At 36.1% G+C, this 25994-nt stretch overlaps 1 pseudogene; it reads left to right on the forward strand.

Moving 5' to 3' along the window:
* Positions 1-18502: 18502 nt before the first annotated feature.
* Positions 18503-19737, forward strand: LOC129061623 (histone-binding protein RBBP4-like; annotated as a pseudogene).
* Positions 19738-25994: the final 6257 nt, after the last annotated feature.

Consider the following 25994-nt stretch of genomic DNA (forward strand, 5'->3'; position numbering starts at 1 on the left):
ATCAACATTTAAATATGGTACTGACACAAATATGGCAAAGTAACTTAGATTTCCAGGCAATATCACAGCTTTACTAAGCAGATCTTGAGCACTATAAAATTCAGTTTTTTATAGGAATAATAAGATACAACTTATATATTATTATATACAACTAGCAATGCAAACTTAGGCTCACTAATAAAATGATGGAGTCCAGAACAAGTAAGATGATGGTTTCACTGTACTTTGCCCGGGTCACACTATATTTGGAGTGTTGTGGGATCTAGCCAAACTGGGACACAGGTTTACTTATAAAGGAACAATGACTGTGAGAAGAATCAACCAGACTGTATGAGGAACATTTAGAAGAACCAAGGATTTACATCTAGATGAAGGAAGATGTATTGGAACCCATTATGGCAAAGTAGCATAATGAAGTACTCGTGTATGCAAGAGAGCATGGATTTTATTTTGGATTGCTTCTGTGGAAGTAATACAAAGGTAGAAGTTATAAAGGGCACTTGACAGAGTAATTTCTAGTTACTGGTAAATAGTAGAATAGCATGTTTCAGAAATTATAGACAGTTTATTGAAATTCTTTAAAGAGCAATCAAATGATCATCAAGTAAGCACTATGAAAGAATATTCCAACAAGGATATATGAGTTGGACCAGTTGCAATTTAAAGTCTGTTATGGGTCTAATATTCTAACTCCTTAGATATGTCAATCTGGTATCCATTCTTCAGACACTGATTATTCAATAAAAAATTATTGTCCCTCCCCTATATGTCAGAGAACAAAATAAACATTTTTCTGTCTCCTGAAATGTTAAATTCAACAGAGAGGCTAATAATAAAGCAGTTAATTGCATAAATAAGTAGTTTAAAATGTAATGAGTATTATGAAAAAATAAAGAATAAAGTATTAAGAAAAAATAAAGTATTATGGCAACCTATAACACAAGATCTATTCTAATTTGTAGGGAGCAGGAAAGCTTCTTTAAAGAGAGATATTTAAACTGAGACCTAAAGGTTGAGTTAGCCTCTAGGAAAATATTCCAGATTCAGGGTCAAGGTCCAGAAAGTTTTTTTGGATAGAAAACTACACATATTTAAACAAACAAAAAAATTCTACCTTAGCATGCAACCAATCTTACATATATCCCTTAACACCTCCTTTATTTATTAATGCACCACTGAGTGAAGTTTGCTTTTTTTGCGTTACAGTCTAGTAGTTACTTTGCATTTCTACTTTGGGCCCTTTTAGTCTGACTGATTTTTGTTATTGGTGGTGGTGTTGTTGTCTCTGACTGACACCAGGACCCACTACTCTGTTTTGTCAGTCAAATGAGTCAGATTCGGAATTACAGAGACAAATGGGATTGCTTTCCTGCCCTTGACTTTTAGAGTTTAAAATACCTTTGTTTAAATGCCACCTGCAAAACAAAGAAGCAAGTAAAGAATGACTCTAAGAGTAAATGAAACTGTTGTTTTCCTGAGTGTATTTCAGAAACTCACAGAGTAAAACCTGTAATCTAAATTAAAGATGGGCTCTCACAAAACTTCAAAGAATCTGATGATATGAAAGGAAGAGCCAGGCGTATGAAGTGTTGGTGAATAATTACAATCTGAGATTTATTGGTGACCACTCTTGTGTTAGTAAAAGGTTGGCTGACCAGATAAAACAAGGCATTGGCTAGAGGGAGGACTCTTAAGCCACTCAATCTTTTGAAATTTCTAAGGAGTTTTCCAAGGGGAAAATCAGCATTCACATGCTATATAGGAAAATCTTTACATAGGTCTAATAGATTCAGCTGGCTTCATTTGACAATGTCTGATTCAGTGCCTGAGAAATGTCATCATGCTTTAGATCTTAGGGATATCCATCACGACTGCTAAGAGCTGGATGGAACTGTTCTACATCTGTTAGGTAAGTTATTGAATCTACAATGTCAGTTTAAGATCCATTCAGAAATACAACGTTGCACAATAGCATTTGGTATGGATTTCATTGAGGACCTTACAATCAAGAAGTATAATCTAAAACATGCTTACAAAGACATTCTTGAGTTTTGATAGCATTGAGTAGGTTTCATGGTGTGATTCGAGGTGACACACTCAGAGAGTGGCTTTTGTTTAATACCCAGAATAGTGAGGTCTCTAAGTACAGTGAGAATACAGTAATAACCTGGGCTTTTTTTAATAATACAGATCACAAATGTGGTTTCTAAGTTATTTATATAAATAAATATAAGTATCACATGTCAAACTAAAACGGAAAGCTGAGAATTTTGTCAGTGAAAGCTTTATTCTATAGGCTAAAATCTTGAATTTAACATTTGAAAGAATTATTTGTTTGGCTGCATAAATATTGCTTTAGAAAAAATAGTTTATTAATGAAACAAACTGGTCACTTTAGTTTGTCATAAGTAATACTGATTAATAAAGTAAAACAGGAGATGTAGAGAAAAAAATTTGAAGAATCATTTATCTCAGTTATTTGAAGGTACTAGATTTTATCTTTGAGCAATTGAAATATAATCTATAAATGCCAGAAGACATTGCAGTGAAAGACCTCAAGGTTGCAGGATAAAAATAAACCTTTAAAGTAACAGAAACAAAATCGGATTAAAAATAATACACTCATCAAAGAATTTATTATATAAAGTGTATAACTTTGGTACATAGGTATATATAAACTGCGTAAAACATATCCTCATTTTCAGTCACTTATCCCATATTTTAGACATGGATTTCTTAATATATATTAAATATATTCTCAATAAATTATTGAAAAATTAACAGTAGTTCACATTTATTGAGAGTTTAGTATATTCTTGGCATAACTAAACTCTTTCCATATATCATCTCATTTATAGTCCTGGCAACCCAGTGAAGTAGGTACTATTGTGATTCCCATTACAAATTAAGAAACTGCTTCTTAGGTAAATAGTCCAAGGTTGTACAGCTAGTGAGTTAAAGGCAGAACTTGGATTAGGGCATTCTGAATTCAGAGCCTGGCTTTTAATCACAAACCATGTGGCTCTCTACATAGCAGCAAAACTGACTGAATAGTAGTGAATTCAACTTGCCTTCTTTGCACACTCTCAAAACACAAAGTCTCAAAATTATGTGGACGTTGTTACACATCATCCTCCCCATTCAGTTGAAGTAATATTACACAGGTAGTGATCTTGTGGGACTCATGGGACGTTGAGAATTTTGGAAATAACAGGTGGACTTTGCTGTGACATTAGTAGGTTAATTAGGACTGGGGTCTATGATTCTTTATTGTTTTTTAGTTGATATTAGATCTGTAAATCAGGTGGGTGATGACATATAACAGTTAACTAGAGAATTTATGAGGAGTAAATTCTAAGCAGACTTTTAAGAAAATATTAGGTGATCAAAGCTACAGATTTTAGGATGGATATTTTATTTTCTTTTTTTTTAACAGTCTCTCCCCTGAAATGTGTCATTCCTCAAGTTCTTATAGTTTCCAGAAACATGAAATAATTTATTTTCAAAGCTCTGCTTGCTATGTTACACGATATTGAGAGCCTAGAGGGTGAGGGTGTCATCTAGAGAAAGAGACAAGAGAATCTGCCAGGTGAAACTAGCCCCAGAGGAGGAAAGCCAAAACTGGAGCAATAATGTCATATTTAGCCAAATTACGTAAATTATTCAAGTTCTTCATTTTCTGGACGGGTTTTTTTCCTTTTCCTTTCCATGGGATGATTTTACAGTTTTTAAATTAAAAATTTTTTTTATTCAAGTGGTTTTTATTGGAAATTTACCTATATAGGTGTAATGTTGGTAAGTATTTGCACTCTTCTGCACTTGTGAAGTTTGGTTACCCATTGATTGACTCCTCAAACTTAAATGAATGGTTGAAAGAATGAAGCAAAGTTGTTTCTCCCCCTTGGCACTCTTTTCACTGTGGTAATATGCAAGATGATACCCTTGGGCAAGGAAACGATTTGCCTTGATTTCACCAGTTCAAAATCATTTTTGATTAGGCAGTACTGATTTCTCAATTTCTACAAGGCGTTTAAATCTCACTCTTGAAAAAGCGATAAATTACAAAATATTTTAATACTCTTACATGAATGAGGTTCCTGATTAAAAGACTAGGTTCATGCAAAGGTCATTATATTGTTAATCTTTCCTTAAAAAGTCCAAATTGATGTGTGTGGATCATTGTAACACAGGATCCAAAGGCAAAAATAAGAGTCTGTAAGCTCAGTTCAGGCTACAGCACACCAGTAGTGCAGTGTCTGCAGTGTGGAGAGACTTAGAAAGTTTCTTAATCAAAATTTCTACAGATCTTTGATGTCTGCTTATTTATTATCTGCAGAACAGCAGTGTCTTCCTGTTTGATCTCCCAGAAGCAAGAGCCTGTTTCTGTGGAGTTTGATTATAGAAAGAGAGGTGTCCTCACAGGGCGCCCAGCTGGGTGTATCCTGCTCTCTGCCTTAGTTTCTTTCATGGTAGCAGAGAAAGGAGGAAGAAAAGCAAGCTATAGAATTGGTAATTGTTTGTACTACTGGCTGAACCTCAAACGGTTTTTATTCTGTTCCTCTCACTTCCAACCAGTGGATTCAGTTTTTGCTGCAGCTGAAAGGTGGACAGCATGTAAATGCTTGGATTAAACACATTCTAATACTTTTTTAAAACCCTATCCTCTGGCCTTAATTCTATAATAATGTTGTTTGTAGACATTTTTTGTTACACTTACATTAGTGCTTAATTAGAAGAATAAGTAAGAAAAATTTAAGTGATTTGGTTGGTTGTAGTTCCTTACCAAATATTTGAATAGGAGTCAGGTGACTATTAGGATGGAAAAAGTGCAGAAGTTTAGAATTTGGCCTTGTTTCAAAAACTGTTAGGTTTTAACAACCATGGTAATGTGCTCAGTCTCCTAAAGGTTATGGACCTGATATTTCTCCACTTTTTTTTTTTTATGGGAAGGGAATTAAATTAATTGTTAGGATGTCACTGGGGAATCTTTGTTTAAGGATTACTTTTGAGTTTATTCCTGGAAAAAAAAAATGCAACTGGCAGGAACAAGGTCGGTTTACTATTATGTCTGATGACTGTTTCCAGGAAAGTTTGGTTAGCCAAACCACATGGATTCTTGGTCTCCATTGCAAATTGCCAAAAGGGATGTCCCCCCATGTAGATTGTTACAACTTGTTTTTATAATATTGGCATCTGTAAGCTCTTCATGGTACAAGGAATAAAATCTTGACAAGGAGGCTGAAAATATGTAAGTCCTGAGATCCAGCAAATGGAAAACACTCTCTTCCACAGTTGGAAGGTCTAACTGTCCCTATTATATGTACTGGATGGAGGGAAAAATTATTCCCAAAATGAGAGGAATTGTGTATGTTCAATCTTCTTAATGGTCTCTGCTGATATGGACTTGATTTTTATTCATATATACTGATTTAAAATGATATTTTAAATAAATCAGCAATCTATCATTACCATTAAACACCTGACATATTTAAATTAGAATAAGGATGGTATTGTTCATTCATTCATTCAGTAAATATTTACTGAATACCTTGTAAGAGCCAGACACAGGTATTTGTGATACAAAGTGAGCAAGATAAACATATTTATATTTTAATAGAAACTTCACCTTAATGAAGTAATACAAAACAATGGAAAATTTTTACTTTAATGTTATACTTTAAATTACAAAAGGGAAAATTTTACTTTGCTTTCAACAGGTCATGCAATCAGGATAATTTTCTATTGGTTGTGCTGTGCACATGTAGATCCACGGGTTTGCTCAGTTTCTGATTTACTTGTGATAACAATAAACATTTTTAGACTTGGTGATATCCTTTGTTTAATGTTGGACCCTACAATAATGTTAATTTATATGTCAAAGATTTAACTTATCGAGGTGACTTTATTTGTTTTAATAACTAAGCTAATCAGTTGCAGTATTAGTTGAATTCCTTTCCTGGCCTTGTAGAATTTAGAATTTATTAGATGCTCATGATTATACAAAGGTATGTCAGCCTGCTTCTATAAAATTTACTTGTCCCTTTTAAGGAAATATAGTCAGGAATTCTGCATCCATTTCTTGTGGTATTCTAACTAATAAATCTGGAACTTAGCCCAACAGGTGATATAATTAATTTGTTTCAAATATCAAATGAGAGACAAAGTTTTGATGGCTTGCAGAGCAGGACAGCCTTACTGTTCATTCCATTTCCAAATGTTGTTACTGTTAACAGTACATGTGATCATGACTATTGGTATATAATATATTGTCAATTCTACTTTACTTTTATGAAAATGTTTAAAAAGCATAAAGATTATACGTATGTGCTTAAGGTGATGTAAGAACTCTGACAATTTGGTGGTGACTACAACTAACGTAAGCCAGAAATTCTCCACATGCTATGTTATAATAGTGAATCTTTGATTAGTTGTTAGCTTTGCTGCTACTAATTAGTTTATAAAATAAAATATCAAAGGTTGTGAATGACTTAGGAAAAAACCAAGGTTACCCTTATAATAATTTAATTAATTATTATTCATTATACATTATTATATACTTCTTGAGAGGAAGAGAAAGAAATGGAATTGCTTATAAACCTGAGTATGCCTATAGCGGGGAGTTGCATACATGACTTGTATTTGCTTTGTGCATAAGGTGGCAGCATGTGTGATAGACCTTGGTCCAGGCAGGACTAGAATAGCAGTACAAGAAGATCTGTTTCTCCAACTGTCCTACACCCACCTACACCAATATGCTCTCATTTCATATTGTTTGGACAAATTTATTTAAATAGATTTTATTAAATATCACTATTCAGGCTCAGAGGGAGAAATGTCTGAGAGAAATATTTCTATTGCAGACAAAAGTCATTTAATTGATAAATGTCAAACTATCTATTTCTCTTCAACTATCCTATTTACTTCTTAATTTAGATAGATATCAATTTATGTTGGTCTGATGGTCTTGTGCCTTCATTGTAAGCTGCCTCGAGTCCTTTTTGGAACAGGTTACTTACTGTTTATTACAGTCAGAGTCTAGTCAAGAAAACAGAAACCACTCATTAAGTATTTCAAATAAAAGATATTAACTACAGAAAATTAATAACATAAATGACTGAAGAGCTCAAAAACCAACCGTGGAAGGAGGAAACACTCAAATTAATAGTAGCAGGGAACAACTACCATAGATAGTTTTAAAAAGACAAGATGAATGGAAGAGGTGGTTTGCCAAGGCCACCTAACATACCTGTCAGAGAGAAGCTGCAGGGATGCATGTCACCAGAATTACTACTCGGGAAGGGAGAGAGGGAAAATTATCTTCTTGTTCATCTCCCTAGCCCCAACCTACTGCCAGTACCTCCTTTTGACATACCCTGCACGATGCCAACATACAAAGACCTGGGGAGTAGTCTGCGGGGGTCATCAGTCTCCTTGTGACACAGAACAGAAGAAGGGTGAAGTATGAATCTGTAAGCAAAGAGGCCAAAGAAGAAGATATGGGGTCAATCAATCAATACAAGTAATTTTTAAATTATATTCACATCTTCCTCCAGAAAAATGTTGACAACTACAAACAAATAAATGAGCACTGTATCTCTTGATTAGCTTGTCACAATCTTAAAGTCTCAAATTACTAAGAGGTATAGTGTAAACTTAACTCATCTACACTTTAACATAGCATTTTGTTAGCTAACCATAAAACCCAGAGAAGAGATTACTGGGACAATTTATGTAAATTTCTTTCCCTGAAAATATTTGTAGAAAAGTTGAAAGATATCTGCTTAAGGTAGACTGAATTTTACTTAGAATCTGGTGGTTCTTTACAGATGGTCATTCCAGCACTGTAAATTTGTCTTATATCTACTCAGTTGATAGTTCTGATTATTAAATATTTGTATTCTGATAGATATCATTTAATTGGACTAAGAGTTAGAAGATACTCTGGAAAATAGAGAAGTACATATAAAATTTGTCTGGATTTGCAAAATTCTTTTCTTTCTTTTTTTTTGATGCACAAAAACAGTACATTCAACTTTATTTTATATTTTGAAGTAAACATGACAAATCTTTTTTTTCCCAATTTTTATTTTTTATTGTTCAAATACATTTGTCTCCATTTTTCTGCCACCACTTTCCCCTGCTCCCCAACCCCCTCCCACAACCAATCCTTCCCCACTTTGGCTTTGTCCACGGGTCCTTTAAATATATTCCTTGACTTGACCCTTCCCTTCCCTTTCCCCGCCACCCCACTTCCTTCCCTCTTGATTCTGTTGGTTTCTTTTTTCTTTCAATGTTGCTGGTTATATTTTCCTTGCTTGTGTATTTTGTTGGTTAGGTTCCACTTACAGGTGAGATCATATGGTATTTGTCTTTCACCCCCTCGCTTATTTCACTTGGCATAATGCTCTCCAGTTCCATCCATGCTGTCGTGAAGGGTAGTAGCTCTTTCTTTCTTTCTGCTGTGTAGTATTCCATTGTGTAAATGTACCATAGATTTTTGATCCATTCACTTACTGATGGGCACTTAGGCTGATTCCAGCACTCGGCTATTTTAAATTGTGCTGCTATGAACATTGGGGTGCATAGGTTCTTTTGTATTGGCGTTTTGGTGTTCTCAGGGTATAGTCCCAGCAGGGGAATCGCTGGATCAAAAGGCAGTTCCATTTTCAGCTTTCTGAGGAAATTCCACACTGCTTTCCACAGTGGCTGCACCAGTCTGCATTCCCACCAACAGTGTACGAGGGTTCCCTTTTCTCCACAGCTCACCAGCACCCACTGTTTGTTGGATTAGTAAAATTCTTAATATTATATGACAGAGTATGTGTTCATATCTAGAGATTTTCAGAATTAAAAGCAGGAGGCTAGAATGATTTTCATACCTTATTTATAGGAGAAAAATACCTCTTACTACATTAACGAGAAAGACACATCCTGTAAAATATATGTGATATACAGAGTTTTGGTGAAATTTGAATGATTAAAATTGAATCTTGAGTGAATATCATCAACTTTAAAGCAAAGCTTTGAGGACCCATGCAACAGTTCTCTTCTTAGATAATTCCCTGGCTTAGGAATTCAGTCCCATCTGGACAGAACTCCCAGATTTTTTTTTTTTACTTGCTGAAAGAAGACTATACCCTCATGACTTTAAAAATGGAATAAAGTATGAATACATTCTCCAAGAAGAGGAATCATTTTTATTAGAATAAAGCTATTTTACTAGAATTATATTAAAGCAAAATTTTAACTACAGTTGACATATAAAAGATTTTATTCTCTCTCTTTTCTACCTTTTTTCTATCTTCTTTTTTCCAAAGTATATACACTTGAGAAAAATTATTATTATAATGTTTAAGTTCAAGGTAATTGACAGCAACATTGGTTTTTCTCTCTAGGTTTCTTTGCAAAAAATATTACTCTAGACAGTGCGAATTTTTCTATCAGCATTAATCCCATGCAAGATCATTCACTGGAGAGTATAGGAATTCTTTCATTCTGGTCTGGTCAGCTTGTACTAAGAAGTGGAATGATGTTAGTGCCTATCTCATGTTACTATGATAGCTAATATATGTAAAGAACTCAGAGTACTGCTTGGCATGTGGTCAATGCTAAAGAAATTCTTGGTGAATAAGTGCATAGACAAATAAATCTCTGTTCTATCAGTGCCATATTAATTCCCATCTTCTTTCCAGAGCTGATTATATTCTCTCTGCTTGGATTTCCATCTCCTCTCTATTTATTCAAATTCTTTGATTCTTTAAGAACTTGTTCGGACCCCATGTCTTAAGACTTTTGTGACAACTCGAGACTCTACTGACCCCATCTTCTATATTCCATTGTGTTTATGCACATATACACTATGCTTTATGTAGCCCTTACCATTGGTTTTTAACCAGGGGAGGGCATTGCAATTCCCTTGAGAGATTTTCCAAAATATATATCCCTGGACTCAATCCCTAAAAGTTTTAGATTCAGTAAGTCTTGCCTGGCACCACAAACATGCACGTTTTGATTAAAGCACTCCAGAAAAACTACTATAAGCCTCTAGTCAAGATACACTGATAAAAATGATCTCTTGTGGGTATGTGAATTTTCTTTCTCAATGAGATTATAAAATTCCTGAGGACATGAACCATCCTTTGTTTTTCTTGTGTGTCCTCCCACAGTGCTGGAAACATGAACATGATTGGATAGTACTCTGTTATTTCTTGTTTGACTGCAAGATGTCTTCAAGTGGAGCCAGGACATATATATTCAAGGGATTTAGAGGGGCGAAGAAATCCACAGGTGGATCATTCGACTATTGTCATGGTTATGCTGTGTAATGAGTATATGCAAAACTTTAGTAGCATGCAATAAGCACTTACTGTTTGTTTCTAGAATCAGCAGGAATAGACATCTCTGCTGGCTTGTTCACATAGTTGGAGGGTCAGATGGCAGGTGTCTGGGCCCACTTCAGTGTCTGCAATTCAACAGCTCACTCATACACCTGTGTCCTTCAGAGAGAATGCGATCAGCTCTGGAAAGAAGATGGGAATTAATAGGGCATGGACAGAACAGAGATTTATTCGTTTATGCACTTATTCACCAAGAACTTTTAGCATGACTTGGATACTTCTGGGACCATCAGGCCAGTCAATGCAAGTTTCTTATGGACATAATGCAATACAAGGGGACAAACCCAGATGTACAAGTCCGTTCCAAGCCTTTATTTGCAATCCATTGGCCAAAGCAAGCCAGGTGTGAAAACCAATTCATAGGTGGAGGATACTGCACAGTTACATGGCAGAAATTATAAATTGAAGGAGGTGGGAAGAGTGGGTGTTGTTTTCTCAAACTATCACTCTTTTGCACAGAGCCTACTCTAATGCATTACTGAAGATCAATTCATGTTGTATATAATCCCAATCACAATATTTTTAAAACAACCTTACTACCCCTGAGTAAGCAAGCAACTAATCATATGCAGAGGAAAAAAGTTGCAAATATGCAGTCACACTAATGCCGCTTTATTTGCTATTAAATAAAAAACTATCTTCTGTATTTTTCAGACTTGACATCACCCATCATGCTTCATTAAACTAGAACATCAAATGTAGAAAACAAAATATTTGTTATTCAGTAAGATTATCTACTACTTGAATAGGGTTTTGAGAAATTGTCAACATAATGTATTTGAATTCAGAAAATTAAACCAGGAATTGTGATTGGAAAGATGTTAAAAACACCATAAATTTGCTTTGAAATAATACAGCATCTTGTCATCACTTGTGATTTGACCACTGGTTTTATCTTTATTACCTGTGGTGCTGCTTAGTGAACTGTTGCAAATCAACCCATGCAGTTTGTTGCGGAAATTCAATTTTGTATTGCCAGAGAATCATTTGGGGCTGAAAGAGAGTGTGTGCTGAGGGCTACAGCTTCCAGCAAGGCTATGCCATCTCTTTGTCTAAGGGAACTAACTTATCTCTTAAAGGGCCAGGAAATTATAACATTGTACAAGTAATTTTATGTTACACTTTAATATATACATATATACACACATATAGTATTTATCACCAAAATAATAGATACATTATTGTGACATATTTCTAAGTTAATGTGCTAATCTTTCATATTTGATTCTTTACTTGCTCCCAAGGTAGGTACTTCATTAACTTCCAGTGAGCGAATTCAATCAGCAATATCAATATTACCTACGCTGTAGTAAGGAAAATTGCTTTTCAGTCCTACTTTGTCCTTACTCTATCATGGGATTTTAGGCAAATCACTTAACTAATCAATATTCGTATTTATAAAAGTGGACAATTTGCATAAGTGAATAGTAAGGGTCCTGTAGCCAAATCACAGATAAAGAATCTGAAGTAAATGCGGGGCCAGATTCTTATCTTTGTTTATATAGAAGAAATCTGTGTAGAATCACCTTATATGAGTAGGTTTATCTTTTATTAAAGATGTTATGCTAAATTTTGTTTGGCTTTCCTTTTTAAGAGGAAGGATGTTCACTTGTAGGATAAAGAAAATAAAAGGAGCATAAACCACAGACTAAGATGTGGGCTTGTTGATATATTTAGTAGAATTCAATTTATCACTGCATTGATGGAGAGATTTTTAAGTCACAGCAACAGAAATAAATGAGGCAAATGGGACTTTGATATAACCCAGAAAGTTTCTTCTGAGACTTTTTAATTGCTAGAGGAGAGAAAAACTGAAAGAGGCAAAATAAACTCTTTCTGACAGTTGGAGACATTTCATAATTTTATGTGAGTGTGATTATGATGGAGCCAGATAACCGGACTGTTTTCCTGGGAAGTCAGGAGTGATAGCATTCCACAGCATTAAGGACCCTGTTTCTATTGCTCATGTAGAAACACACACACCCATGTCCTCACTAGGCAACACAGCACCAATGGGAGCAGGCTGGTCACAAAGCTAGGTCCTCAGGACAATGGAGGCTATAAGCTCAATTTTACTGTTTCAAATGGAAATTTCTGTGGAACTGACACTGTAGTCTCTGTTTTAATCACAAAGAAGGAAAAATTGCTTTAGGATTTGGCTAAAAGCTTTTGTTCCCCCAGGTACTTTTTGATAGTGCTTTGTAGCTAATGCCACTGGCCACAGAGAAAATTTAGCAAGCACTTGGACAAGCTTAGCTGGGTCTAGGACACCACATAATTACGAGAAATTGGCAGGATGATATCATGGGAAGATGAGAGGAACAACAGCTGGCCCTGAACTTGGGACTGGGCCATATGAACCTTAGGGGCACTGAAGGTTATGATAGGAATAAAGCCAGTGGCAGAAAATTAAATATTTCAAAATATCTGTTTTTAACAGAGTTTCAACCTTGGTACTTTGTATGTGGATAAACAGTCGATGCTTAGAAAAACACTGCTATGAATGTTTAATAGCCAAATGATATCTTGATGTCAAAGTTACTTGCATATACGTGCATTTTTAACTTGATTTGACTGTTGCAGTGGGAAAAGCTAACATTCAAGTAGTTATTTTTGGGATTTAGAAGTTTAAAAATTCAAACTGTGTGGTATTGTTTTAGGATTAAATTAATGAGGACAAAGTCATTTCTGCAATAGCAAAAAGGGGAACGCATGAAAAAACAGATAATTAATGCTTAGATTTATAATTTGTTGCTCTTGTATTGTAACGATCACCAAGATATTCAACAAGGAAAAGGGAATAACATATTTTGGGAGACATGTTATGTATGAGGAAAAGTATTCTATTTAACTTGCATATAAAATATTTGGGTCTTCGTTTCCATAAAAAGAAAAGTTGTGACTGAATAAAGGAGAATGGTTGAGGCTAGAAATCACACCTGATTGTGAGACTCATGCTTTGGCCCACCATGGCCCTATCACAAAACTAGCCTGACACCTTCCTATTGCTAGGAATGTGTTGAATTAGATGACAGCTCTTAATTAGACAGGACCATTCGGCCTACTTCCTCTCCATGCGTCATTTCTCCACCAGAAGGATGCAATAGGATAATTATTTCAGTTATCCGAAAGAGAATGTTTCAAAGTACAGTAGTTAGCTGTGAGAAAGAGAAGGCTAATTTCCAGTTATGAGAGCAATTTCCCAAAGGAAATTTTCCTTTCATTCTGGGTAGACATATTTGCATTTGTTTCCAGTTTTATCGAGCTTCATTGTTTCCTTGGAGAGCTAAGTTATTTCCTTGTTATTGAGAATTAAACAATTTCCTCAATTCCAGAAAACTTTCTAGCTGTTTTTAGCTAGCCAGACTGTCTATATTACTTGAATAATGTACACTTAGGTAATGTACATTACCTAGAAACATGGCACATGTAGTGAAAATGACCAGCACAAGCATAATGGAATCAAATAAATTGGAAGAATTTCCATAATATGAGGAATACTAATAGATGTAAGGTAAAAAAAAAATCGATGGTCAAATATTTGGGCAATTATGGGCTAAAAAAGCAAACTTTTTTATTTTAGGATTTATCAGATAGGCATAAGATCTTTGCCATCAGACTTCCAGATCTTTCTACCTCCATGGTATCTTCCTGGGAAGAGGAAGCATGGGCAAGAGAGGTTTTTCATTTTGGTAATTGGTAAAATCAGACTTTTGTTTTCTTTGAAACCAGCTTGTGACAATATCTTCCCTCTATTAAAAAGTTTTAAAATGTTTCTGTGGTTTGTGCTGAAAAGGAGAAAGGAGACATGATTTCGCATTACTTGCCAAAATAAGCCGGGCACATGGGTATGCACAATCTCTACATTTGGCCCTCAGCCTTTATCTTTTACGTGGAGGTAATCAGAGGCCAGCGGGTTCATTGGTCAAAATCATATTATCACACATAATTTTTAAAATATGAGAAAACGTACCTCCCAATGTTCCTGGGAGAAGAGGAGAAGCAGGAGTACTGGACAGCATTATTGATAGTGACTACAGCACTCTAGATAGTATTTCCAATGCTGTTTACCTAGGTTCTGCTATTACATCATATTTTCTTCCTAGCACTTCATAATACCATGTTACACTATACATATTATATTATAAGAAACCTAATATGCTAGATGCTCTATTTATTATTTGTTTCTCTCCTTCTACTACCACCAATGTGAGCATAATGGAAACAGGAACCTTGCTTATTATATTCTCTTTTTATCCCCAGAATCCAGAATACATATTTGGTGAAAGAATTAGTGAATCTTTTGTTTAAATATCGAGAACCCAGAAAAACAAACCCTTGTTCGAGCCCCCATTTCCCCCCTAGGAATGGAACTTTATTATGGATATACTTTAAAGTTATTTTCTTAAAATCTTTTATTTATTCCTAGCGGAAAGGGAAGGAAGGAAGAAAGAGAGGGAGAGAAACATTAATGTGTGAGAGAAACATCAATTAGGTGTCTTGTATGCACCCTGTCCAGGACCAAACCCGCAACCCAGGTGTGTGTCCTGGCTGGGAATCAAACTCGTGACCTTTTGCTTTACGAGACAATGCCCAACCAACTGAGCCTCACTGGTGAGAGCCAAAGTTATTTTTATTTAAGTATAGTTGGTATAAAATCTTATGTTGGTTATATTACATTCAGGTGTACAATATAGTAATTCAATGTTTTTATACTTTACCATGTAATCACTCCACAAGTTTAGTAATCATCTGTCACCATATAAACTTACTACAATATTGTTGACTATATTCTTCCCCTTTTCACCCATCTCCCACACTCTCCCTCTGGTAACCATCCTTTTCTTCTCTGTTTCTATGAACCTATTTTTGTTTTTGTTTATTTGTTTGTTTGGTTTGTTTTTTAGATTCCACATATAAGTGAAACCATATAGTATTTTACTTTTTCTGTCTGATTTATTTCACTTAGTATTAATACACTCTAGGTCCATCCATATGTCACAAATGACAAGATTTCATTCTTTTATTGTGGCATAATATTCCATTGTATATATACACCACACCTTCTTTATCCTTTCAGGTATTGATGGACACTTAGGTTACTTCCATATCCTGGCTATTGTAAATAATGCTGCAATGAACATAGAGGTGTATATATCTTTTTGAATTAGTGTTTGTACTTTCCTTGGATAAATATACAGAAGTGGAATTGCTGGGTTGTGTGGCATATCTATTTTTAGTGTTTTTGAGAAACATCCATACTGGTTTTTTGTTTTTTTTTTTTTGAGCTGCATCAGTTTCAGTCTTACCAACAGTGCACAAGGGTTACCTTTTTTCCACATCCTTGTCAATCTGGGTTATTGGTTGACTTTTTGATAATAACCATTTTCAGTGGTGTGAGGTGGTATCTCACTGTGGTTTTAATTTGCATTTCCTTGATGATTAATGATGTTGGACATCTTCTTGTATTTCTGTTGGTGATCTGTCTGTCTTCTCTGGAGAAGTGCTTTTTCATGTACTCTGCCCATTTTTCAATTGGACTCCCTGATCTCAAACTATACTACAAAGCAATAATAATCAAAACAATACAGTACTGGTACAGAGACAGACACATAGATCAAAGGGACAGAATAAAGAGCCCAGAAATAAATGCTCACTTATATAGTCAGTTAATCCGTAACAATAGAGGTGAAAATACATACTGGAGTAATTACAATCTCTTCACCATGTGGTGTTGGGGAAACTGGACAGACTCATGCAAAAACGTAAATAAATATATAAAATTGGACCACTCTTTTACATCATCTAGAAAAATAAACTCAAAATGAGTTAAAACCTTAAAAATAAAGCCTGAAATCATATGATTCCTAGAAGAAAATATAAGAAGTAAATTATCTGATATCAGTCTGAGTTATATTTTTCTTGGACATATCCCATTGAGCAGGGGAAACAAACAATTAAAAAACATAAACAAATGAGACTACATAATACTGAAAAGTTTCAGCACAGCAAAGGACACCTTTTATAAAACAAAAAAGCAACCTATGGATTGGGAGAATATATTTGCAAATGATATTTTTGATACAAAAAGGGGTTGATATCCAAAATATATAAGAAACCCATACAACACAATAACAAAACCCTAACCAATCCAGTTGAAAAATGGGCAGAGTACATCATTGAATCATTATGTCAGCCAAATCTGACTCTGAAACTATCTTTTTACAGCCATGAATCTACATAAACCTTGTGCAGAGCCTTTGTCAGACCAGCTGGGCACATCATTTGTTATGGGACAACAGAGATTATTAAAAAGCCTCAGAGGTATCCAGGAAGCTAATGCTGTGTTAAGGCAAGATAATACGCAATTTGAAGGAAAATGAGTTTGAAAATGAACTTAGGCTTTAAAATATATATTGTATTTATTTATTTTTAGAGAGAAGGGAAGGGAGGTAGAAAGAGAGGGAGAGAAACATCAATGTGTGGTTGCCTCCTGCACATACCTTACCAGGGACCTGGTCCATAGTCCAGGCATGTGCCCTGACTGGGAATTGAACCAGCAACCCCTTGATTCACAGGCTGGCACTCAATCCACTAAGCCACAACAGCCAGCGTGAGCTTAGGCTTTTAAACAATGCAGGCAAAAGGTATTGAAAACTTGAAAAATAGGTAAATTCTCAATTTAAGAGTCTTCCCACTTCAGGTTTATGTTTATAGTCAAGGATGTTCAGCTCTCATTCCTCACTGAACATCAGGAAGTTAAATCACCTCTTGAATATGAACTATAGATACAATACTTGGAATATTCTCCTTGGAGAGGAGCAGACCTGGAAGATCCTGGGATGGGTAAAATGGGGGCTTCCTGCTGGTTCAAATACAAGTCTGTGCTTTTTTAGGCTTGTTAACTTTGAACTTAATGAGTGCATTCAGGCATGTAATGAATAACAACATCATCATACAAATAGTTCATTGAAGTCCAAAGATATGGTGATTTTATCAATTATATTATTCACTAGACTAAATTTGCAACTTATAAAAAAACACATAGATTGATTGGCACCTGGAACACTGTTATTTTGATACTCATGATATCAGCAGCTGTGTTAAACAAAAATCTCGACTTGATGGCATTTGCTACAGTGGGTACGAAGCATTTGTTTTTCTATTTGCAAGAAGAAATAGATGGGAGAAATGCAGTTGTGGATCATAGGTCCCTCCGGTGTGAAATTCATCCTACTGAGCTTACAATATTTGATGAACAAAAGTGTGGGCTCCCATAACAAATGATTCCTATTTCTACCTTTACTAGCCTTGGCTAATGGGGATGAATGCAGGGCTAGAAGGCAGGTGAGCTCCACCAGTTATCCAAGAATTACTTGATCTAAGCAAATCACTTTCCTTTTTTCTCTTTCTTTTTCTTTTTATAATAGCATGTTATAGACTTTTCAGAGCATTTTTATACATATCTCATTTGATATTACAACAAACATCCCAGTGAGGTTAGCTGGGTAAGTGTTCTCACTTCCATTTCTAGGTAAGGGACACTGTTACTTAGGGAGTTGAGTGGGAAAAAGGTCAGGAATTTTGACTCCAAGCCAATGTTTTGTTTTGTTTTTTTTTCCCATTATACAATAATAATGTTCTGGGCTTAGTTTCCTCATTTAACCAAATATAAATATTCTTAGTTTGCCAACTTAAGTTGTGGGGATGACGAGAGATAGTTGAACTTATATATTGTGACTAGTCAAAGCTTTATGTAATTGTAAAATAATCATCTTGCTTTTGTTATGTCCAATAGTTCTGTCCCTAGAACTTCTCCATATTTTTCTGCAGAAACTGTCCCACACTGATGCATATGAAACATTTAGAATCAGCTTGCTTGAAGTAAGGGTGAAGAGTTGTTAAAAAGCAGTCAGAAACAATAGAGGACGTGTGCAAATACCAAGCATCCCTAGACTCCCTGCCGCTCCCGCAGTAGTTGACCTCAGGATGCACCTGGCTTGCCTGCCTGCCATGGCCAACAAGGCCAACAAGCCTTTGATGGTGCAGTCAAAGAATGTGTGATCAACTGAAAGTACAAAATATGGAAAAAGAACACCCCTTTTCTTTATGATTTGGTGATGACCCATGCTCTGGCGTGGCTTGGCTTAACTACCCAGTGGCTTCCAAATGTAATCAGACTAGAAGGGAAAGATTTCAGAATTCTTTGACTTATCTTGGAAACATCCATGTCGGATGAACAAAAGCACCTTGTGATAGCTATTGTGCAGCTCGCTAACAATGATGCTCAGCTTCACACTACCACAATGAGAAAGGAGAATTTGGAGGTTTTGGCTCTGTTGTTAGAAAAATTGAAATAGAAATCAAGGTTAACCACAAAGGAGACATAAACAGGGTACATTATATGCTGTTAAACCCTTGCATCATGGCAACAAAAACTCCATCCAGTGATGCTCTCATTTTTGCCTCTACAAAACATCCTTCTAAACCAGATCCTTCTGGAGAATGCAACCCAGACTTGTGTCTCCTTAGACATCAGGGGTAAGGCTATGGGCTTCCTTTGGAACCCAAAGTGGGCACACGCTTAGTGCTTCAGATGACTACATCATCTGCCTCTGGGACATCACAGTTATTCCAAAGGAAGGAAAAGTTGTGTATGTGAAGACCATCTTTACAGGGCATACAGCAGTAGTGGAAGATGTTTTCTGGCATCTGCTTCATGAGTCTCTGTGTGGATCAGATGATCAGAAACTTATGATCTGGGATACTTGTTCGAACAATACTTCCAAACCAAGCCATTCAGTTGATGTTTGCATGCTGAAGTGAAATAACTTTCTTTCAATCCTTATAGCGAGCTCATTATTTCTACAGGATCAGCTGATAAGACTGTTGCCTTGTGGGATCTGAGAACTCTGAAACTTAAGTTGCAGTCCTTTGAATCATATAAGGGTAAAATATTCCAGGTTCAATGGTCAGATCACAATGAAACTATTTTGGCTCCCAGTCCTACCGATCACAGACTGAATGTCTGGGATTTAAATAAAATTGGAGAGGAACAATCCCTGGAAGAGGCAGAAGATGGGCCACTGGGGTTGTTATTTATTCATGGTGGTCACACTGTCAAGACACCTGATTTCTCCTGTAATCCCAATCAACCTGGGGTGTTTCTTCCTGTGTCAGAAGACAATATCATGCAAGTGTGGCAAATAGCAGAGGACATTTATGATGATGAAGACCCTGAAGGAAGTGTGGATCCAGAAGGACAGGGATCTTAAATACATCTGCACTTCTTTTGATTTTAGACTCCCTCTTTTTTCCTCTCAACCCTAATAATGATTTAACACCAGTTTTGAGACACAGACTTTGTTCAATTATCCTTCTGTAATAGGTATCATCAACAATGCTATTAGCTCAAACTGAAGGTGTTTTCTAAATATTAACTAAGGGACTTGATTCAGCAAAGCCACAGATTTATATTTAAATTTTCTTCAGGAGTTTTCTAGTAACAAAGATCTAAAAGCCACTGAAAGAGGACTATTGTGGATCTTTCTTTCTCTTTTTCTTTTCTTTTCTTTTCTTTTCTTTTCTTTTCTTTCTTTCTTTCTTTCTTTCCTTTCTCTTTCTTTCTTTCTTTCTTTCTTTCTTTCTTTCTTTCTTTCTTTCTTTCTTTCTTTCTCTTTCTCTCTTTCTCTCTCTCTTTCTTTTTAAATTTATAATTCATGTTTATTCTATTACAGTTGTCTCAGTTTTTACCCTTTTACCCTCCTCCACCCACCCCATCCCCACCCCCCACTCCCACAATCAATTCCCACTCCGTTGTCCATGTCCATGGGTCATTCCTACATGTTCTTTGTCTAGTCCCTTCCCCTTCTTTCCACCATTGTCCTCTTTCTCCATCCCCTCTGGTCACTTTCAGTCTGTCTCTGTTTTCGTGCCTGTGGTTAATTTTGTTTGTTAGTTTATTTTGTTGAATAGAGTCCACTTATAGGTGAGATCATATGGTAATTGCCTTTCATCAACTGGCTTATTTCACTTAGCTTAATATTCTCCAGTTCCTTCCATGTTCTCACAAAAGGTGGGAGTTCCATCCTCTTTCTTTCTTTCTTAAATGCAGATTGATTTTATTTATTTTTTTAAATGTCACAGTTAATTATAAAATATTAAAAAAAATTAAAACCATTATAAAGTCTCAGCAATTAAACCAACATGACACCAGCACAGAAATAATCAAGAAGATCAATGAAATATAATGAGTATTCTAGAGACAAACGTATATATCTGTCTAACAATATATGATTAAGTTGATATTTCAAATCAATGGGTAAAATAAGGCTTATTCAACAAATAAGGTGTATGAACCACTATTACTTGAAATAAATATAGAGCCCTACTTCACACATTATACAAGAAATATTCAGGTGAGTTAAAAATCAAATGTAGAATCTAAGGAGTTTTAGAAGAAAATAGAACTAATATTTTTCATGACCTGAAGTAAAATATTCAAACCCAGAAACTATAAATATTAACAATATGACTATATTAAATATTTAACTATATAGTAATATACATATAAAAAAAGTTAAAGGACAAGGAATAGAATAGAAAAGTATTTGCAACACATCTAAAACATGGTTAATAGGGTTTTTTTCCCCTATGGGGGGGAGAGTTTTACAAACCTTTAATCAATAAATGGGTAAAGAATACCAAAAAGTCATTTAAATCTTTATAAAAAAAATAATAGAAATAGGCAAGAAATATACTAAAACAGGTTTAGTTTCAACAAATAATAAAGGAACAATTACAATAACATCATTGTCACAATCAGATTAATGAGTATTAAAACTATCGGTAATATCAAGTATTGGCAATTATTGGCAACCGTGAAAGGAACTGGGTATTCATAGAAACTTTTTCTTCATCTTAAAGCAGTCCCTTTAGCATATTTTGCACTGCTGGTTTGGTGTATGTGTAGTCTTTTAGCTGTCTTTTGTCTGGGAAACTCCTTATTTCGCCTTCCATTTTAATAAAGAGCCTTGCTGGGTAGAGCAGCCTTGGTTGCAGGCCTTTGTTTTTCATGACTTGGAATATTTCTTGCCATTCCCTTCTGGCTTGCAGTGTTTCTGTTGAGAAGTCAGATGCTAGCCATATTGGGGCTCCCTTATATGTTGTTACCTCTTTCTCTCTTGCTTGCTTTAGGATTCTCTGTTTGTCTTTGATATTTGCCATTTTAATGATGATGTGTCTTGGAATGGGCCTCCTTGGGTTCCTCTTGAATGGGACCCTCTGTGCTTCCTGAACTTGTGTGACTTTTTCTCTCCTCAAATTAGGAAGTTTTCCATCATTACCTTTTCAAACAAGTTCTCTATCCTTTCCTCATCCTCTTCTCCTTCTGGTATCCCTTTTATACAGATATTATTATGTTTCAGGTTGTCCTGCATTTCTCTAAGTGCCTCTTCATTCTTTTTGAGTCATTTTTCATTTTCTTGCTCTTTCTGGGAGCTTTTTGCTACCTTGTCCTCCAGCTTGCTGATTCGGTCCTCAGCTTCATCTGGCCTGCTTTTGATTCCTTCTACTGTGTTCTTCAATTCAGAAATTGTATTCTCTATTTCCTCTTGTCTCTTGTTGATAGTTTCTATGTCCTTTTTCATGCTGATATAGTTTGCAGTAAGTTCCTCGTAGTTTCCCTGTAGTTTTGGTAATTCTCTCTGAGCTCACTAAGCTCATTGAGCTTCCTTAGAACCGTTGTTTGGAACTCAGTATCTGATAGTTTACTTGCCTCTATTTCATTTAGTTCTCTTTGTGGGGATTTCTCCTTTCCCTTCGAGTAGGGGGTATTTCTTTGTCTTCCCATTATTTGTGAGACTCTTCTTTTTTGCTTCTGATTCTTAAGTTGATCTGTCTTGATTCCTGACTCTGTGGTGTGAGCTTCTATGGTTGGAGACCGCTGTTTTTTTAAATTTCTGGATCTGCCTCTGATGATGTCAGATGTTGACTCTGTCTGACCGTAGGCAGTCTGCTCGAGACTTCCAGTAATCTACTGTCTGTGGCTATCTCCTTCAGTTGTTAATCTATTCACTTTGCATTGAGCAGGCCGCCTTAGACAGCTCAGGGCCGGGCGTTGGGGGAGGAGTTCGCACTGGGATCCCACCGGCTACTCTCTCCGTTCTCTCCCCAAAGCCTCCATCCCCAGTCTCTCCTCAAGTGTTGCCAGACCTCTCTGTACCCCCTTTAGCCAGGGATCTACTGTCTGTGGCTGCAACTCTGCACTCAGCAGGCAGCTTAGACGACACAGGGTGGGGTGGGATCTCACCTGGGGTTGTGGCTATTGGGTCCTTTGATGCTGGTACCACTCAGGGGGAGTGGTCTCTTCCTGAGCAAGATGGCTGCTGCCATATGCGGGATGAGTCAGCACCAGGATCCCACTGGCTACTCTCTCAGTTCTCTCCCCAAAGCCTCCTTCCCCAGTCTCTCCTCAGGTGTCTCTAGCCCACTCTGCCCCCTCCTTTGCCAGAGACCAGGGTAAGTGGCTACAAATAAAAATTTATGCGTTGGCCCTTTAAACAGTTCTTTGTGTCTCCAGCTGCCTGTCTCTGGCAGAGAGCAACCCTGCTGCTTTTTCCAGCTGTCTGTTTCCTGTATACTTTTTGGGCTCTGGTGCTGTGGACTAGAGATCCCCACTTTTCGTTTAGACCCTGCTCGTCTCAGGGGGATCCAACTGGCTGTTTCAATATCCTTCTGGTGCTACCGCCCATGGGCACCCTGCCTGCCTTCTCAAGTCTCTATTGTACTCCTTACCAGTTAGATTGCGCTAAAGCCGATTCTTCTGTCTCCAAGGTTACAAGGCTCCTTCTCGTCTTGATCAGTTGTTTGTTCCAGGTGATTTCTCCACAATTTAGTTGTAATTCCATGTTGGTCCTGGGAGGAGGTCAGTGTGACTCCCACTCACTCCTCCACCGTCTTGATTCCCTGCTGTGTGTCTTCTTTTATTTTTCTTTTAATGTTATATTCCCAAGTTTTTCAAACTCATTTAAGTAAAAACTAGAAGTAATTAAGGAATAGAGCCAAGTAATATAGGTATGTGAGCCATGAAGTATGAGTACTGTAAGAGGTCTGCTTATGCAGGAATTAGGGGAGATTCAAGTTATATAAATTGTTACTCTAAAATCTTTACCCCTGTCTCTCCAGGATGCACATTTTCCCCTGTAGGCCAGTCTCCTCTCAGTGTCTTGAGTTAAGTCAAAACTACATGTTCCTCTATCCCCATATATTTTCTGCTTATTAATGTATTTCCTGAGCTGTTTTCACATTATTTCCTTCCTTTCTGTGAAACGGTTTTCAATAAAAACTTGGGACCAGCAAGTTGTAAAGATGTATGTTTATCTGACAGTTATACCACAGCTAAACTGTCAAGCTGAGAAGAGTGAAACAATAGCTTGTATTTGTTTTTTAAATTAAATTAATCCTGGATAAGAGTTGTGGTTTTTTGGGGGGGTTTTTTTAGGAGTTAGTCCTAGATCACTAGTTTGACACCATCTGCTTTGGGTGACCTGTTTCACGAGCAGGCCTGTTATTCTCCGTGACTAACTGTGTAAGTGCTTATGATGGGATAAATTGCTTTTCTACATTAAAAAAAAAGCAGTCAAATGGTAACTCTGATTTGACCTTCTTTTGAGACAGTCATCAAATAAAAACAAATTGTATGATGACTTCTTGGTTTGTTTCAATATTGTTCTATTTTCTAACTCATTGATAAAGATGGTCCTCTTACTTTTGAGTAGGATCTGCCACATAGAGCTATGATTGATTGTAAAGGACCAAAGTAAAAAAAAAAAAGACAACTTTTTTATATTCCAAAATGTGTATGGCTGATGTTTTATTTCAGGTATATAGAGTAGGGGTTGGAAAATTTTTTTTGTAAAGGACAGCATTTACTGGACACATGGTCTTTATCACAAATACTAAATTCTGCTGTTGTAGAGTGCAAAGGTAGCCATAGGGAATATGTTAGTGAATAAGCATGTTCCACTGACATTTTTTTATAGTCACTGAAATGTGAATTTTATATAATTTCCCTATATCATGAAATATTTTTATTTTTTGATTTTTTTCAACCATTTAGAAATAGAAAAACCATTTTTAGCTCATGGGTCCTACAAAAACAGGTGATGGGCTGGATTTGGTCAGTGGGCCATACTGAAACTGATGTAGAGCACAGGAAAAAAAACATTCATTGCTGCAGTACACACTACTTTGTTCAAATCATTCTTTGAGTTTGAAAAAACATTTCTAGGGAGCCTGTTCTCACAACACAGACCTTCAGCACTGTCAGCAAAGGCAATATTTAATAGCAGGGGTATAGAAGTTAGGTGATTATCCTTGTATAGCAAAAGTAAAATTACTTCTTCATCAGGAATTTAAAGACTTCTGTTTTACTTTCAGAGGAGGGAAATTAATTATCACAAGCTAGCAGAGAGTTTGCAAAATTTTGGGGCAAATACAGTCTCACAGGGCTAAGTACATTATCACTCTCAATTTTGGTGCTTAATAAATATCTGTTTAGTTAATTGAGGTTCCCACAACACCTTAAGTTCTTGCTTATTATGTAGAATGAAGTGAACATAGACTATAACTGTCTGTTTAGAAAACAAAGAGTTAATGAAATGAACCTTTAAGTAACAGTCTTCACCGCTATTTGACGAAGGATGACTATGAAAGACTTAAAAGGCAATGAGATTTTACAAAAGGCCTGCACAATAGGGCCAGTTATGCACAATATCTAAATTATTAGCCATTATGAGCTAATAATACCCATGATGAAGCTAATCTATGGCTATAAACTGGATATTTGTGGAAACTGCTAAACTCTTCTAGGTCTCCAGTGTGTAATTTAATCATAATGAAGCAGCTAATTACTGCTGTGTCCTATATTCTTAGAAGTTCACACATGTTCTAAACTCCTTTGCCTCATAGTCAATGCCAAGATATGTTTATCCCTAACAAATCTTTAGTTTTCCACGCATGCTACTTTCATTCATTCAACTAAATTTTAAGTTTTTAAGGGACAGAATCATATCACATAAATAGGAACAGCATAAAGGTTGAGAGTAAGACTATGGATTAATACTGCTGAGGTCCAAATCCTGCTTTGACATTTACTAGCAATGCAATTTAGGATACATTACGCAGTCTCTGCTTTTAGTTTATTCATTTGCAAATTATAATAATAAAAGTACCTTCTTGATTGGATTGGATTTCTGTGAGAGCTAAGTAAATCAATGTCTGTAAGGCACTGAGAATAGCTGCTGGCACATAGTGAGGCTTCAATAAATGTGGACTAAAACTACACCTTTGGGTATTAGTCTGATGCTCTACAGTCCTATTTATAAGTTAATGAGTTCTCCAGTCCGGATCCCTCCACTGAACCCTGAACAAGTTATCCACTTGAAATTATTACACATCTCCACTTCAGAAAAGAAAAAAGAATACTCATCTTAAAATTAAGATTAACACGAGGCCCAGGATGCATTTAACATTAAGCCCTGGTTCCTCTCACATCTTTGTAGTGATTATGTCCAGACCTAGGGACAATGCAAAGGG

The sequence above is a fragment of the Pteronotus mesoamericanus genome, unplaced genomic scaffold (genome assembly GCF_021234165.1).
Source record: "Pteronotus mesoamericanus isolate MK-2021 breed Mesoamerican mustached bat unplaced genomic scaffold, CSHL_Meso_final scaffold_651, whole genome shotgun sequence".
Taxonomy (NCBI): Eukaryota; Metazoa; Chordata; class Mammalia; order Chiroptera; family Mormoopidae; genus Pteronotus; species Pteronotus mesoamericanus.